Here is an 18,857-nt window from a genome sequence, read left to right as displayed (position 1 = left end):
TGCCTGCATCCAGTGCTTCCAGGCGATCTTGGAGTTTAGCCATAAGGATTGACACATGGATTTCTCTACTGGAATCTTAGTTAAATTCTTGGGATTATCTTTGACAATAAATTATCATATCACGACCATGTCAGTCATGTTGTTAAAGCAACTTTCTATAGACTCCGTCAAATACGTTCAATATCTAAATTCCTATGCTCGAAATCTCTGAATATTCTAATTCGTTCTCTGGTTATCTCTAAAATCGACTACTGTAACGCCTTATTCAAAGGTCTAGCGCAAAAAGAAATTAGACATTTACAAATCATTTAGAACGCTTCAATCTTATTACGAAAGCCAAAAAATTTGATCATGTTTCTCCCTTACTAAAAAAAGCTCACTGGCTTCCAGTCACTCACCGTATTATGTACAAACTGTGCCTGCTCACTTTTAAATCTTTGATATTTAAAACCCCAGCTTTTATCTATAGAGTTTTAATTCCATATACCTCACCTAGACTTTTGCGTTCAAACGACTAACATTTGTTGGTCATACCCTTTCTTAAAATTATCAATACGAGGCGGCAGTCTATTTTTTCTGTAACGGCTCCTCAATCTTGGAATGCCCTTCCATTATATTTAAGAGAGGAAAAGAATCTTGAAAAATTTAAGAGCAATTTAAAGAGTCTTCTTTTTAAAGATGCATTCAACGATTAATTGAATTGCTTACGGCTCTGATTTTAACCTAAACCATTTTGATTTTTGTTATTCCCTTCCCTATTGTTTTTAACCCTAACTGTACTACTTTATAATTAAATTGTAATTCATTCCCAAGTTTCCTAATGTTTCTACTTGTATGTGTAATTTAATTTATTCTTATGTTTTAGTTGTTTTGTTACTTGTCATTTTAAGTCTGTCTTCCTTTACTCTGTAATTTTTATTAATCTGTACATCGCTTAGAATTCGGATTAAGCGATTAATCAAATGTAATAATAAACTTGAAACTTAATAAATGTTTCTTGTGTTGAGTATCAAGTTACCCAGTTATGTTAAGGACAATAGTATTTTGACACCTGGAAAACCTTGAAATTTATTAAGTTTCAAGTTTATTATTACATTTGATTAATCGCTTAATCCGAATTCTAAGCGATGTACAGATTAATAAAAATGGGGACATAAGTTACCACTCTAAGTAAAGCCAATCAGGGAGATGTTTCATGAGCTCAGGAAGGATCCAGTGAATACCCTGACACAGTATATAGGCCTGATGGTACCTATAAAAATTTGGGAAATTTACCCCACCCACCGCAATTGGTTTTTGTAAAGATACTAAAGCAATATGAGCAGTTTTACCCAGCCAAATAAATTTGGTGAGAAAACTATTCAATTTCTTATAAAAGGACCCCTGAAAATAAACTGGCAACATACACATTTGGTAGCAAACCACAGGCAAAATCATCATTTTAACCGTTTGGACTCTCCCTCACCAAGACAGATGTGGGTTCCATGTTGGGAACAAAAATCTCATGCACGAATACAGGTACTTGGAGAGACCTCCCAGGAAAGAGACTTGGGAGTTCTGATTGACCAGTGGATGAAGCCGTCTGCACAATGTGCGGCGGCGGCAAAAATGGCGAACAGAATGCTAGGAATGATTAAGAAGGGGATCACAAACAGATCAGAGAGGGTTATCATGCTGCTGTACAGGGCCATAGTACGCCCTCATCTGGAATACTGTGTCCAGCACTGATCACCGTACATGAAGAAGGACATGGTTCTACTCGAAAAGGTCCAGAGAAGAGTGACTAAAATGGTTAAGGGGCTTGAGGAGTTGCCGTACAGTGAGAGACTGGAGAAACTGGGCCTCTTCTCCTTTGAAAAGAGGAGACTAAGAGGGGACTTGATCGAAACGTTCAAAATACTGAAGAGAATAGACTTAGTAGAAAAAGACAGACTGTTCACCCTCTCCAAGGTAGGGAGAACGAGAGGGCATTCTCTAAAGTTGAAAGGGGATAGAGTCCGTACAAATGTAAGGAAATTCTTCTTCACCCAGAGAGTGGTGGAAAGCTGGAATGCTCTTCTGGAGTCTGTTATAGGGGAAAATAGCCTCCAGGGTTTCAAGACAAAGTTGGACAAATTCCTGCTATACTGGAACGTACGCAGGTGAGGCTAGACTCATTTAGAGCACTGGTCTTTGACATGAGGGCCACCGCATGGGCGGACTGCTGGGCAGGATGGACCACTGGTCTGACCCAGCAGCATCATTTCTTATGTTCTTATGTTCATTGCTCATATATTTCTGAGACCTTTAGCAATAAGGATTTTTCATTTATTTTCATCGTCTCTTTCAACGTTTTTTTAATCCAAATACCTAAATATTTTATACCCTCTTCCTTCCAAAGAAAAGGGAATGAGTCAAATAATCCTTTTGGCCAGTGTACATTTAGTGGAAGAAACTCCAATTTATTTTATATCCAGAAAATTTTCCAAATTGGTCAATCAAATCTAGCAAATGTGGAATGGTAGATTCAGGATTCCTCAAATGAAGCAAAATATCATCTGTATAAGCAGAGACCTTATGTTCCCAACCTGCATAAGGAATACCCTGTATCTCCTTTGCCTGTTGAATAGCCATTAACAAGGATTCCAGAACAATGTCAAAAAGCAAAAGGGATAAGGAACACCCTTGTCTAACTCCCCTCTCCAGATGAAAACGTTCTGAAAAAGTATTATTAATATATAATCTGGCAGAAGGGGAACTATACAAAGTTTGAATCATTTGTATAAATCCAGAACCAATACCAAACCAATCCATTGCTTGATACATGAAGGTACATTAGAGAATTACACACCTGAAGTTCGTCTTCCCATCGGTTAGAGGATGTAAATTTAAAAGACACCATCAACATCTTCTATCTTATCAAACAGCCTTATGGGGCAAAGACCTGGAAAAACTAATTATACACGCAAATAACTATGGTGAATTTAGGAAACACCTAAAAACATACCTGTTCTTGAAGTACCTAGATAACGAATCTGTACATCTCTCCCATCACAATCTCTCCCATAACAACTGATCCCTTAAACTGTTAGCCACTAATCGCCAACTATGTATGTTCCACTCAGTTTGTAGCATCTTTCTAATCATTGTAAACCGCATAGAACTTCACGGTTTTGCGGTATATAATCTTTTGTTATTATTATTATTATTACACACTATCATAGGCCTTCTCTGCATCCAAGGACACAGAGAAGGCCGGATCTTCCATGGCTTTTGTCAAATTTAACATATGAAAAGCCAGTCTGGTGTTATTTGAAGAATGTCTTTGAGCAACGAACCCTTTTTGGTGCATACCAATGATATAAGAGAGAGCCTTGGCCAAGCGTAAAGCCAATAACATAGCCAGAAGTTTTCCATCTACATTAATCAAAGAAATGGGCCTGTAATTTGATACCAACATGGGATCTTTATTTGGCTTTGGTAAAACTATAGTTAAAGATTCTGCCATAGTACCTGCAATGCAACCTTTAGTTAGTTGTGCCTGATATAAATTTAATAGGTGAAGTAATAGGGCAATTTGGAATGATTTATAAAACTCTACAGTAAACCCATCACCACCTGAATAGGATCCAATTCTAAGGGACTTCAAGGCTTCTTGAAGTTCTTTCAGTGATATAGGCACCATAGGAGGGGCCTTAGGCACCTGGGCCAACCGAGAGTGTAGGTAAATAGAAGTCTGAGTCAAAGGGAAATGAGAAGCAGAACAGGCTAAAAAAGATTTAGGGAATGGAGCAAGAAGTGAGCTATTAAACTCCCTGCTCCCAAATATAAAACATCAAATTATGCATGTACAAAAGGGGAAAAATTTAAACAGTGCTTAGAGAGTAGGGAGGTAGGGGAAAAGGAAAAGGAGAATCAAGGGAAAAAAAGAAATTAGGGGGAAGTGAAAAAAAAATTGAAGGAAACATTTGTGCTGTAGATCAGTGTTCTTCAACCTTTAGACACCTATGGACCGGAGGAAATAAAATAATTATTTTGTAGACTAGCACCAGTCCACAGACCAGCAGTTGAAGAATACTGGGCTAAGTCGTGGGCCAGACCCCGCCCATCTCCACCCATTCTCCACCCAGACCGCACCCCCATAATTGTATTAATTGTAACACCATTTTTTCCATTTATTTTTCATATATATACACACACAATATACTCGTATTAACAACACATAATGGTTAACCACAAAATTAAACTATACAAAGCACACTGTATGCTTCTGAATATTCATTCCTACCAGAACATAGATAACCCCATGCAAATATGAGACCAAAAACTAAAAGTACTAATATATACAAATAAACCCTAAGATGCAAGACTCTACATGCAGTATAACCCCAGAGGAAAAGAAACAAATGCATTTCTTTCTGAACAGACAGCAGATGTAAATCAATCACTAAATTCAAAACTAAAATCATTCTCCCTACCTTTGTTGTCTCCCTCCCTACCTTTGTCGTCTCCCTCCCTCCATGCTGTGCCTTAACTTCTGGCCTGCTCCTGCCTGACCATTTTATGCTGCCCCCCCCACCCCCCTGGTGTTGTCTTCTGGCCAGCTCTCTCTTCCTTAGTGCTGCTATGCACAAAAACAGGGCAGCGGCTCCTCGCATGTCCCGTGCCTCATTCGGAAACCTTCTCTATGATGTTGCGACATCAGAGAGAAGGCTTCCAGTTCAGGCGTGGGAAGCACATAGGAGCCGTTGCCCATGTCATTGTGCACTGCAACACTGAGGAAGAGGGAGCCGGTCCGAAGACAATGCTGCATCGATCGCACCGTGGACCGGTGGCTGAAGAACACTGTCTCGGGTGCTATAGATGGCTTGAATGGAGTGAATGAGAGAAAGAGTACAATGCTGACAAGCTATGAGGGGAATGAGAGAGTGGCAGGACTTTGACTTTTGATTTGTCCACTTTACCTGCCTTGCTCTTAAGATTTAGATACAAGCTGGTCATTCACTACCAGATATAGTTTGCTTTACTTTGCTGGGTGAGGAGAAATTTGTGGTGTGCTTTGAGTTCAGTGTCCCCAATCATTTTCAAAAGTTGGCTCCTATGAATCTTGCTATAAGCTCCACATAAATTACCGAGCTCCTGAAGACCAAAAAAAAAGTACATGGTTCTGGCCTCAGGGCCATAGGTTGGACAAGCCTGGTTTAGATGTTGTCAAGCATGAACCCTTGCATACAGTAATGAAGACTCCTTAACAAAAGTGAAAGGGTCCTTTCAAATAGATGCCGGAATCTACCGCCATAAAATGATAGCTGAACTAAATCCATTAATTCTAATGGCTTTCAGTGCAAAGGAGACCTTTATATTAATTATACACTTAAATTGCCTAAACCTGACAGTAGCCCAAAAACATGCAGTGAGTAGTGCTGACACTCCTACTTTGGCTCACAGTGTTCTAAAATGCAATTAACACTCATTTTTTACATTTTCAAATACTCTGCTGCTGTATGTCATTTTGCCTAGTTTTTAAGACATACTGGCAAGGTTGAAGAGAACGCTTACACCTAATTAAGGCCCATCGTTAGGAAAACAACTGTTCACCACTTTGAAGATGGCACAAGTATTTCTTCTTGAAAGTGACATTTGCTAATGCTGTCTTAAATTAATGTCTCCTGCATTAAAGAAAACCCATATAATCACTGAATTGAACTTGTATTATGGTAGTCAATTCAAATAATCACAAAATATGATTCTATCTGAAAAGGGCATGCTTGCCTATATAGCTTCCAGATTTTCCTGTCTTTTTTTTTTTTTTTTTTTTTTATCTTTATTGAATTTTATCAATTGTTACAACATATAACAATGTAGGTAAATTTAAACAATATAAAGAAATAAAAATCTCATAAATAAAACAATAGTAATCATCAAGTCCACATTATTGGGGGCTGGCTATTTCCTGCTGGGACTTACTAAAGCAATATTAAGCATCAACATCTTTAACTTTAAAACATTCTAAAGTCAAGCAAAATAACAATCATCATTTTCATCATTCCATCACAACCTCTGCACTAATAACAGGCAAAATGTCTAACTTAGGTTTATCTATAAGAAAATTCTCTAAATGAGTTGGATCCAAAAAGGTATATTTGGTATCTTGAAATACCACTAAACATTTGCAGGGAAACTTAAGGAAAAATGAAGCACCTACACCCAAGGTTTTATCCTTAAGTTGTAGGAATTGCTTCCTCCTGTGTTGTGTTTGCCTAGAGACATCTGGAAAAACATTAATCTGTTGTCCACAGAACACAGCATTTTTATTCAAGAAATACAATTTTAGAGTGTCTTGTTTTTCCATCTCAGTCCTAAATGTGACTAATAATGTTGCTCTTTTGGCTATATAATCCTTAGATGACTCAAGAAATTGGGAAATATTCAAGCTGTCAGGAGACACTAATTGATCTTTCCCCCCTTCCTCTGAAATCTTAGTAATACTACTAGGCAAATAGTAAAGATTATCTGGGGAAAAATTTTCTAAGCCGTTATAAGATAATACATCTTTTAAATACATTTTGAGTAATTCTAAAGGTGAAAGAAAATGAGATAAAGGAAAATTCAGAAATCTGAGGTTCCTAGATCTTAAAGCATTCTCCATTTTCTCCATCTGTAAGTGTAATAAAGTATTGTCTTTAACTTGAGATACAACACACGACTGAATTACAGAAACAGATGTTTCTAATTTATCTAATTTCTTTCCCATATCTACCAATTGAGCATCATGCTCAGCCACTTTATTTGTTATTTCTGAAGAAAATTGACACAATTTGACTACTGTGCCCTGCAATGAACTTTCAATTCTATTCACTACAGTCCAGACATCTTGCAATGTAATTGTCTTATTACCCTCCTCAGGCCTAAAATTAGAGCCTGTAGGCATAGAAACAGGAGACACCATGGAAAATCGTTCCCACTTTAAAGTTTTTTTGGAATCCAACTCTAAAAGTAATGGGGAGGCTAAGTCCGATCCCGATTGGGAAATGGAGTCAGCCTTCTCTGGTAAAGGAGTTAGAGGTTGAGGTGGAGGCGTGGGTTCTCCGGATGATAGAGAAGCAGATTGAGATCGAAAATCAGTCCTACCTTCAGATGCTGTTAACACTGAAAGATGACGATCCATTGGTCCCAGTACACTAGATGGTAATGAGGAAATAATTTTAGCTTTACGCTTCCCCATTATTCTTCTTCCCAAATGCTCCTCGCTCCTCCTGGCTCCGAAGGGGCACCAAAGGGGCGTGTCCTGCCCCTTTGGCCACGCCCCTTCGGTCACGCGGCCTTAGGCACGCATCCGCGGGCCGCGTTCCGCGGCACACTCAGGATTTTAAAGGGTTAGAGGACCTCTTTCCGAGTCGGCAAATGCCGGGTGGTGGCTGCAGGGGTGCCTGACTGTAGAATCGCCAGCAAGCTCAGTCAGCCCTCTTTCTCCGCGGCACACTCAGGATTTTAAAGGGTTAGAGGACCTCTTTCCGAGTCGGCAAATGCCGGGTGGTGGCTGCAGGGGTGCCTGACTGTAGAATCGCCAGCAAGCTCAGTCAGCCCTCTTTCTCCGCGGCACACTCAGGATTTTAAAGGGTTAGAGGACCTCTTTCCGAGTCGGCAAATGCCGGGTGGTGGCTGCAGGGGTGCCTGACTGTAGAATCGCCAGCAAGCTCAGTCAGCCCTCTTTCTCCGCGGCACACTCAGGATTTTAAAGGGTTAGAGGACCTCTTTCCGAGTCGGCAAATGCCGGGTGGTGGCTGCAGGGGTGCCTGACTGTAGAATCGCCAGCAAGCTCAGTCAGCCCTCTTTCTCCGCGGCACACTCAGGATTTTAAAGGGTTAGAGGACCTCTTTCCGAGTCGGCAAATGCCGGGTGGTGGCTGCAGGGGTGCCTGACTGTAGAATCGCCAGCAAGCTCAGTCAGCCCTCTTTCTCCGCGGCACACTCAGGATTTTAAAGGGTTAGAGGACCTCTTTCCGAGTCGGCAAATGCCGGGTGGTGGCTGCAGGGGTGCCTGACTGTAGAATCGCCAGCAAGCTCAGTCAGCCCTCTTTCTCCGCGGCACACTCAGGATTTTAAAGGGTTAGAGGACCTCTTTCCGAGTCGGCAAATGCCGGGTGGTGGCTGCAGGGGTGCCTGACTGTAGAATCGCCAGCAAGCTCAGTCAGCCCTCCTTCCTGTCTTTTTTTTACATTGTCTCATTATTATGGAAAAGGATAAAATACTGTGGTTGCCGTTTTCCATATTTACACATTAGTATAATATTTAACTTATAGAATTACACAAAGTATAGAGGAATGCATCTTTTAGGAAATGCTGCATTCAATAATGTCATTCTGTAAGGTTCAGCATGTGCAAGCTGTATTCAAAATACTAGTTTCCTTACTAGTTTCCTATCTCTGCTTAAGGGCCATTCTATGGCAAGAGATAGAAAACTCTGCACATATTTGCATATATTTGAATATATTTACATATTAAATGATACCATGTTTTACATGACAAACATATGCTCATGGATTCTCTTTATTGTGCTGAAAGTTGTGTGCCAAATTTTGGGCATACATCCAAGATGAGCACACAACTAAACCCTTAACTAGCAATATTTGAGTGCTAATAAACAATTGTTGCAGTTAATTGGCTTTGATTAGCCATTGCATGCACATCTTGCTGCATGTTATTCTATAAACATTTGTGTGCAACTTCTATAGCGTGTATCTGAAAAAGGGGGCATGTCAAAGGTGTTTACAAAAATTGCACTTGGAATTATTGAATTAAGTCAATCTGCACCTGATAGGCACTGTCATTTATATCTGCTTTTAGCAGGTGTAAGTCCTATGCACATTATGTGCCTATACGTGATTTTATAAAGTACTGTATTTTTCGCTCCATAAGACACACTTTTTTCCCCAAAAAAAGTGGGTGGAAATGTAGGTGCGTTTTATGGAGTGAATATACCGTTTTCCCTCCGGTACCTTTTTAAAAATCTGTTGGTCCAGCGCAGTACCCCTCTCTCGTTGGACGGCTGCCTCCATCTCATGCGGCAGAGTGACGCACAAGGCAGATGTGAGCTTTTTGCACTCCTCTCTGGTCCCACACCGCTCCCTGAATGGCTGCCGTCAGTTCTGGTAACCCTAATATCACAGATAATTCCATCTTGATTAAACAGTCCAGCATTTTACATATCATTAAATGCCAGTTGCAAAAAGATATGCTTATAAATGCTTTCAAAAACTTAAGAGCCAATCAAATGTATGGTTGAGAGTTCCAGAGTTGCGGTCCAATAACTTGGAAATGTATTTCTCACACCATTACATGGAAAGATGGAACTTGTACATAGAGATCTCAAAGGACGGTAAATCTTTTAGGTAGTGACAATGATCAGAGGAGTTTCATTAGTTAAAACCTTATGAATAAGTGGCAGAACTCTGAATTGTATATGCCATACTACAGGAAGTCAATATACTATAATTTGAAAATAAACAAATTAAACAACTACTCATATTTGGAACATCCCAAGACCAATCTTGCTACAGGTAGGCCTAGAGAACAAAAAAAAAAAAAACCACAAGGAAAAAACAATAATCAAAGTGGGGTAATTCAAAACTTTGCATTACCAGCCTGAAGTTTTCAGGAGTAAGGTAATCATACAATATGCTAGTAGGGAGTAGTTCAAAGAAAACAGTTTTAATAATTGATCTGGAAAGAGGATGCATAGACAATTAAGAGTCTAAAAGGACTCCAAGGTTAATGTATATCTGTCAAAACTGGGTCAGAATAATTATCCAAGATTATGTCTTCAGGAAAACAATAGATTTTGATCTGGTGAAAAATAACATTTTTGTTTTATTTAAATTCAACTGGAGTCTGTTAGCAGACATCTATTGTCTAATAAGGGAAGTACTGTGAATCAAATGTGTTATTACTACATCAATTGATGTATCCACTGGAAAAAAAAATGACTGTCTTCGGCACATAATCAATAAGTTAATCCTAAACATGACAGAAGTTTATAGATTGGGGTCATATAGATATTAAAGAATATAGCAGAAAGAGCAGACCCCTTGGGAACACCAGAAGTAATCATACACCACTCAGAGGTATCAGAGCCTTGTTTAACTAGAAATTGCTGATTCTTGAAAAAGGACTGAAACTAGTCAGGCAGTTAATCAAAATTAAGGGGCTAACAGTGTCAAATACTGAGAATACACCCAGGGTCACCATAAAGTAGTAGAGACCTTGATCAAAATCTATCAGAGTACATCTGGTATTAAGTGGTGATTAATAGCCAAGCCCAAATCTATTTATTACAAAAATAATAATAATAAAAATTAATCACACTATATCCAACAATTCTAGGCGGTTACACATTGACTCTCAGTCATAACCACTAAATATTGGTCTCTTTGTCCGCTCCAAGGCTAGAAAACGGTCAGCTTTATGTTTGCCTGTAGAATTATGAAAGGTGAATGTGTTTGTAGGCAGCCATAGAGTTATTTCATGTTCTCTGTAACTGGAGATGTAAAGTGCACAGCCCCAAATGCTAACACTGGTTGTCTTTGCATTTTTGTTCACAAAGGTTTATTTCTTGGAAGAGAGTTCTGGGGTAACAGCTTGGTATAATCTTCATTTAACTGTCTCGCAATGCAAGATCATTGTATTATTAATCAGTATTAATCCTGTCCTTAATTAGTTCATGCCATTAGCATGTAAAACAGAATGATAAGAGAATGAGCAACATTCAGCACTTAAGTGTTTTGTTTCTATTACATTAGTACATTTTAGAAAGCAATGCATATGTTTAATTTGGATCTTAGATGCTGATGGAAAATAAAGTAGAATCCCTTCTGCTCCACATGTTCCACTGTTCTCTTTATTTCTGTGAGGAATTGCAATTCATATAGATAATCATGGGGAACAATTCTATAACAGAGTGCCTACAATTAAGTGCCTGGAGACTTTTATAAAGGAACATAGGCGCCCATGGTCCCTTACAGAATATTAGCATGACCTGGCATATAAATCCCTAGAAGTTAGACATGAACACTTATGGTATAAATACATCAAAATATTATTGAAAGATGAATAATTTACAGTATGCTATAAGTTGTGTTATAAATAACGTGACCATTTATTTTTTTCATCAAAACGGGACATCTATTAATTGTCAGTCCCGTCCCCAATCCTGCCCTAGGCCCACCCCCAATTTCTTCCATTCATTTTTCATGTACACATAATCTTATTAATTCATAATGGTAACCATAAAATTTTTAAAAAACACAAAGCACACTATACAAAGAGAAAATGTTAATTATCATTTATATTGGGGAGTTTTCAAAGATGTCAAGGCAGATGACTTTAAAATATGCAATGTCACTTCAGTAACTACAGAAAAATAGACAAATATAGTGCAAAATATAGACAGCAGTTATAAATTCTCAAAATGGACACATTTTGATCACTAGATTGAAAATAAAATCATTTTTCCTACCTTTGCTGTCTGGTGATTTCATGAGTCTTTGGTTGTGTTTCCTTCTGACTATGTATCCTTTCTTTCATTTCTTTCTTTCTGCACTCAGGCCCAACAATTGTCCCTTTCTATTCCCTCCCTTCTTCCTTCCCATGTCCTTAGTGCCCCCAGTGCCTCCTTCCCATGTCCTTAGTGCCCCTTCCTGTGTCCTTAGTGCCCCAGTGCCTCCTTCCTATGGCCTTAGTGCCCCCTTCCTATGTCCTTACTCCACCAGTGTTCCTTCCTATGTCCTTAGTGCCCTTTCCTGTGTCCTTAGTGCTCCTTCCTATATTCTTAATGCCCCTTCCTGTGTCCTTAGTGCCCCCAGTGTTCCTTCCTGTATCCTCAGTGCCCCCAGTGTTCCTTCCTGTGTCCTTAGTGCCCCCAGTGCCTCCTTCCCATGTCCTTACTGCCTCTTCCTGTGTTCTTAGTGCCCCAGTGCCTCCTTCCCATGTCCTTAGTGCCCCAGGGCTCCTTCCTATGTCCTTAGTGCCCCTTCCTGTGTCCTTAGTGCCCCCATTGCCTTACTATGTCCTTAGTGCCCCTTCCTGTGTCCTTAGTGCCCCCAGTGCCTCTTTCCTATGTCCTTAGTGCCCCTTCCTATGTCCTTAGTGCCCCTCCTTTGCCAAGGCCAGCCTGACTGCCTGCCTCCCCTCACTGCCTTCCAGCCTTTGTTCCACCCCCTCCCCTGAAGCTAGCCAGCCTCCTTCCCTCCCTGCCACACCGAATATGAGAAAGCTGAATTACAGGTAAGACTACTGCCTGCCTGTCTGCCTGCCTCTCTCCCTCCGAAGCCTACCTGATTCTACTGCTCCTCCCCCCCCCCCGGTCCGCTGCCACTGCCCTCTGCTACTTCCTGCCCTTGCCGCAAGAACCACAGGAAAGGCATGTCCCAGCGCTGGTCCAGAAGCCTTCTCCCGACATCAATTCTGATGTCACAGAGGAAGTTCCAGGCCAGCCAGGCAGTGATTGGCTGGCCCAGAACTTCCTCTTCAATGTCAGAATTGACATCAGGGAGAAGGCTTCTGGGAAGGCGCCAGGATATGCCTTTCCAGCGGTTGTTGTGGCAAGGGCAGGTAAGCAGAGAGAGAGAGCCCATTCTCCCGTGATCGCCTGTCCCGTTGTCCCCACACACAGCTTCGGGACGCCGTTATTGAAAACAGGACATTTTAGTATCCCAAAGCTGTGCATGGGGACAACGGGATGGGGGATCAGGAAAAGGGACGTTCAAAACGGGACGTATGGTCACCTTAATTATAAAGAACTATTTATTTGGGGAAAGTTATCTCGCTTGATTAATACTCAGCTCTGTAATATCTATTCAAGGACCAAGACCCAGAACATTTACAAGCAAACTGAAAGTTTATTTTCTTTTTAGAGCAAATATAAAATTACAATCAAGCCGGTAGAAGCACTAAGATCGTTAAGCAAAGAATTAATAGAAATACACTAGACAAAATTTCTCTCTAAGATTAAATGATTACATTTACTCACATATGCTTGTTGAAAAGTCTTTAGAAGGCCGAGCACATGGCATGTGCGCATGGTGAAGTTGTAGAGATAGTGTTGTGCAGCATGGTGATCCAGGAAAAAGAGAAAAAAAGAAAGTGAACCCCACATGGTATCGATGCTTTATAGATATGGGGAGATTCCCAGGAGGCATCAAAACTCAGGGGCAGTTTCTATCTCATATCCAATCATATAGCAGTACATCACAGAGCAGGGCAGTCTTTATCTCTGTGATGTCATGATGAGATTTTCTTGCAGACCGTAACTGGCACAACCAGCCATGCTTTTGTGTATTCTGCATCTGGCCTGTCTTTATTTGTATTTAACACTGTCTGCAGGTCCCAGTCCTTTTACTGGCACACCCAGTCATGCTTTTGGAATAGGTGCTTTCAGCACAGCACCTGGAGAAGAATGGCTGGAGCAAGGCTGGACTCCAAACATTTCAGAATCCCAGTTACAAATCATTTTTACTTTAAGTCTTTAATTTCAAGCAACTTAAATATAATAATTGGGAATATAAGACAAAAGCATACATTCTACTAAGGATGCAATAACCATAACAAACCATATACAAATACTTATTAAACCTTTAAAGAAAGGAAGAGAAAGGAGGTGGGGGAGAGGGGAAAAGAGAGAACAATTTCTGTATGGAGTGTGGTAAATAGTATAAAGAGAGACCAATTTGTGTACGGAGTGTGGTAACATATAATATTAAGCTACAATGATACATAATCTTTTCTTATGATACATAATCTTATGTTCTATTTCTATGTGTCCTAATGCTCCTGGAGAGCCTTTTTAAAGGACCATTGCCATAAAAACAAAAACCCAACCAAAATAATACAAAACAAATAATAAAAATAAAAATAACTAAACCTTACTCGCACATTGACACCTATAGTGTGGGTAAGCTCCCAAATCCCTTCCTTACCCCTTCCCAACACCTACTGAAGGCTTCCCTATTTGCCTCGGCTCCATATTCCAGCTTCAAAATAGTGCTGGTCAACTCACAATGGTAGCTTTTTAAAGCATTATCCATGAGGATGAGACGGTCTCATGAAAGGCTTCTTATTTTGTGACAATCCAGGGAGTGGGATTAGGCTTCCTATAATAAATGCCATCATGAACATATGTGTAAATACGAGTAGCAGAGGAACAGGAAGAAAGAACAATCCTAGAGACAAACCCAACTGCTAATCATTTTATCTTTTTTTTTTACTCTGTGCTTGTTCCAAGTGGTGGAGAGGGCACATGATTACTTGAAAAAAAATTCCTATTTCCTATTTCATGTGTGTTAAATGAATACATTTTTATTCCAGTTTTAAGGAAACATTTGTATTAATTAATGTCCATTATTTCCTACCTGTTAAAAATGATTGAAAAAAATGATAACTTCCCAGGTAAACAAATATTTGAAGAACACTAAAGGATTAGACTGAAGCCAAACTATACGTATCCCTGTGAAATCTGGCACATAATCACTTGCTCAACGTTGCTTAATATAAATGATCTACAGTATTACTGATGGTGTGATCTATTATCCAGTGTGATGGACCATTATATTTGTTGTATAGATACAGACAACTTGGCTTAGGGGCTGAATTTTGCACTCAATCAGGTTTTTTATTTTACTGACTAGGTACACAAAGTAAGGGTTAATTGAGTTATCATTAATCAGAGGCTAGAGTGTAGAGTCTTGGGCTCAGATCTTTTCTTCTGCTTTTTAATATTTTATGCCCCTACTTATTGACATTTTAAGCTATCTATATACTGATGATATACAATTATGCCTTAGCATGGTAGATTGGCAAAATGTGCAGTGGAAGGAAATGGTGGATGGACTTGTTTCCTTTTTTTCATGAGAACCTGAAAGTTAAGCAAGACATAAATCTGTCAGTCACCAAATTCATCTCTACTGTGGGGAATCTACATGATATTAAGGCACTTATTTTAGAAGCCCTATTTGTAATATGGACATACATTAATTCTAACAATTAATTCTAACATTCTAACAAGATGGCGGCCAGTTAGGTCATCAACTGTGCTGTCTCCCTCATCCTATTTTTTGTTTTTGTTTATTTCGCCTTATTTGGTTTTCTTTTGATTTTATATTCTAATGGTTTTGTTTTTGGTCTTTGTTCCTTTCATCTGGGACCTTCATTCTTGTTTAAGTTTGTTTTAAACTCAGTCAATGATTCTCCGGTATGACAGTTGATTCGGTCCGGTAGTTAAGGTGGCCTCTTGCTTGCTGCTCGATTTGTTCCTTGGTGGCGGTAAGAGACACTGGTCTGGATCCTCAACCTTTCATCGAGGGTGTAAGAGGTCTGATTTTGGCTCCTGTACATCTGCGTGCCGACAGCCATGTACTCCCGCTTCTCTGCTTTTGATGTCGTACCAGTGGGGAGGAAGACGACGCATCAGAGTGAGCTCAGAGGCGGTGCTGATGAGGAGAGAACAGCCCCAGAAGGATCCTAAAATGTGCAGCCAAAGGAGCAGTTTTCCTGCCTGGAAAATCGCCTGTTCGTTGGAGGGACCCCGAGATCTTTGGAAGCAGCTGTTGGATCCGATGATGGTGACAGCTGGCCGTCTAAAGCAGCTGATGCACCGAGATGATAGTGGCGGTTGTCCGGCTGTTGCAGAGGTCATCTGATCCAAATGACATTCCTGCATTTTGGCATTGCCTTGACTCTGATCCAAATGACTAGTCTGCATTTTGTCACTCATTACTACAACCTGGGAAACCTTATGGCTGAAATATTGTTTGGTGGCTGGGCTTCATATTTCAGGACTCAAGGAGCATATCAGCTTTCACTCCTTGGCATGTCGTCTTTATGAACTTCTATCATCAGATCCTATTGTCTGACTGGAACTTACTTTAAATTTTATTTGTTTTTTAATCCTAATTTAATTTATTTAATGAATTCTTGTTGGGATGTTCATATCTTATCTCTATCTCTGTTTTTATTTTTTCTATCTTTACCATTTTTAATAATTGTTTTCTCAGGTACTTTAGTTAGATTGTGAGCCTTCGGGACAGTTAGAGAACTTCCAAGTAACTATCTTTATTTATTTTATTGTATCTTTATTGCATCTTTATTGTAAATCGCTTAGAACCTCACGGTATAGCGGTATATATGAAATAAAATAAAATTAAATTAAATTAATTGTCATTTAATTGTGTATATCACATTCTTTGTTTTTTCCATTTAAAATTTTTTATTGGAATTTTAACATTTGAAATATAACATTAATTAATTAAATATAACAAAAAGGAAATTTTACAGTACAGATAATACATACAAATTAAACACAGATACATAAAGGATAAACGAGCATCCATGTAAACTAAACTTATATAAATATGAAGCCATATAAAAACAATTCCTATGGAGACCAAGATATTAAGGTGTAACTAATCTAACTGTTAAAAACTAACTTAAAAAGATCAACTACATTCTAACAAAATGCTTAATATCATTATGTCATAATAACATCCTAATATTTCCATAAACTGATATTCAATTTCATAACAGAAATGGCAGCTATGCAATAGATAAGAAGGTATATCACATTCATATTTAGGGACTGATTCTATAAGTTAGGTTAGGCACCTACATTGGGCATGCCTAGCAGCGCCTAGTTGAATTACGCATACAACTTGTTTTAAATTGACTTAAATGGCATGATAATTGATTACGTCAATAAAAGTCAATTTAAAAATGATTTTAAAACATTAAAAATTGCACAGGGAATTGGTAGATGCCTAGCAGTGTCTACACCCAGGTTCCTACTTGTGCCTACTCAAAAGGTAGGCATGGTTAGGGGATGAATGTAGGCATAGTAAGAACATAAGAACATAAGAATTGCCGCTGCTGGGTCAGACCAGTGGTCCATCATGCCCAGCAGTCCGCTCCCGCAGTGGCCCCTAGGTCAAAGACCAGTGCCCTAACTGAGACCAGCCCTATCTGCGTACGTTCCGGTTCAGCAGGAACTTGTCTAACTCTGTCTTGAATCCCTGGAGAGTGTTTTCCCTTATAACAGCCTCCGGTAGAGCATTCCTGTTTTCTACCACTCTCTGGGTGAAGAAGAACTTCCTTACGTTTGTACGGAATCTATCACCTTTTAACTTCAGAGAGTGCCCTCTCACTCTCCCTACCTTTTAGTGTGTGTTGCAGATCAACGCGCGCTAACCCCCGTGTTACGCGGAAAAACTAAAGCCAGCTCTAAGGCATTGTAGTGCGCGCTAAATGCACTAGCGCAGCTTAGTAAAAGGAGCCCTAAGTCTATTCCCTTCAGTATCTTGAATGTTTCGATCATGTCCCCTCTCAGCCTCTTCTTTTCAAGGGAGAAGAGGCCCAGTTTCCCTAATCCAGGGGTGTCAAAATCAATCATATAAGGGGCCAAAATCTAAAACATAGGCTAAGTCACGGGCCAAATTTTTTTATTAAGTTACTTAGTAGTCCTTTTCTTAAGGTATGCTAACCGATTTAGCGCGCGCTAAATGAGCACCTTAATAAAAGGACCCCTTAGTCTTAGTAGAACTATAGGATTACAACCTCTCCAACCCCACCCTGGCTCTGTGATGTAAACAAAATAAATTAAAAATACTTTTCCTCTCTGTTATGTCCTTGCTTGTGCTTGTTGTCTAACACCAGCTCTGGCAGGATACACATTTCAAATCTAACATATTATAATCACAAAACAGCAAATAAAATTATTTTTTTCTACCTTTAGTTGTCTGTCTGTTAACTTGCTTACCAGGGTCTCCTGCCCAAATGATGTTTTCTTCTTTCTCCATGCTCACCATCCATGTTCCATTTCTGTACCTTCCCTTCTACTCAAATCAAAAATAAGCCCCTCACATTCAATAACGTCAAAATAATATAATAATAAATATGGAAAAGCAAAAAAGTATAAATGTCAGAAATAGACTTATAAACAATTTACAAAAGTTTATTCATTTCAGAAATATTATAATACGAAAAGTATCATTAACTTAATAAGACTATTATAAAATCAGTATAAAGATATATAAAAGACTCAAGCCCCACTAGCAAAAATTGTAAGCTTCATGATCATGAATGAAAAAGGGATCCCAATAGCAAAAGTTTCCACTCTTTGAACACTATTAAATCTACTGCCATATCCAACATTTCTTTCCTCATTGTCTCTCTTTCTCTCCCTGCTTTGCATCCTTGGCCAAACCTCTCTATTCTCCTCCATGCAGCATCTCTTCCTTCCTCCCCTCCATTATCATGTGCAGCATTTCTTTCTTCCCATGCATCTCTCCCTGCCTTCCACCCTATGTCCAACATTTCTCTCTCTTATCCATGCATGTCTCTATCCCCTCCACCAAATACAAGATTTCTCCCTCACCCCTTTCTACTTCTTTGTTGCATCTCTCCATCTCATCCACCCCATGTTCAATAATTCTTCCTTTCTCCTCTCTCCCCCAAAGTGCAGTAGCTTTCCATCCCTCCTATCCCCCTGTACAGCAGCTTTCCATCCCTCCCTCCCATCCCCCTATGCAACAGCCTTCCAGCCCTCCTATCCCCCTGTGCAGCAGCCTTCCAGCCCTTCTATCCCCCTGTACAGCAGCCTTCCAGCCCTCCTATAACCCTGTGCAACTGCATTCCAGGCCTCCCATCCCCCTGTACAGCAGCCTTCCAGCCCTCTTATCTTCCTGTGCAGCACATCAACTTTCGGGCCTCCTACAACAGCAGCAGCAGCAGCATGAACAGCCTAACTGCCAGTGCTCCCTCTTCCCGCGTCATCAGTAACGCAGCAGAGGAAAAGCTCCAGCGGAGCAGGCCAGGAGAAGCCTGTTCAGACTGCTG

This window comes from Geotrypetes seraphini, chromosome 2 (genome assembly GCF_902459505.1).
Source record: "Geotrypetes seraphini chromosome 2, aGeoSer1.1, whole genome shotgun sequence".
Classification (NCBI taxonomy): domain Eukaryota; kingdom Metazoa; phylum Chordata; class Amphibia; order Gymnophiona; family Dermophiidae; genus Geotrypetes; species Geotrypetes seraphini.
Note: the sequence above shows the minus strand (reverse complement) of the source record.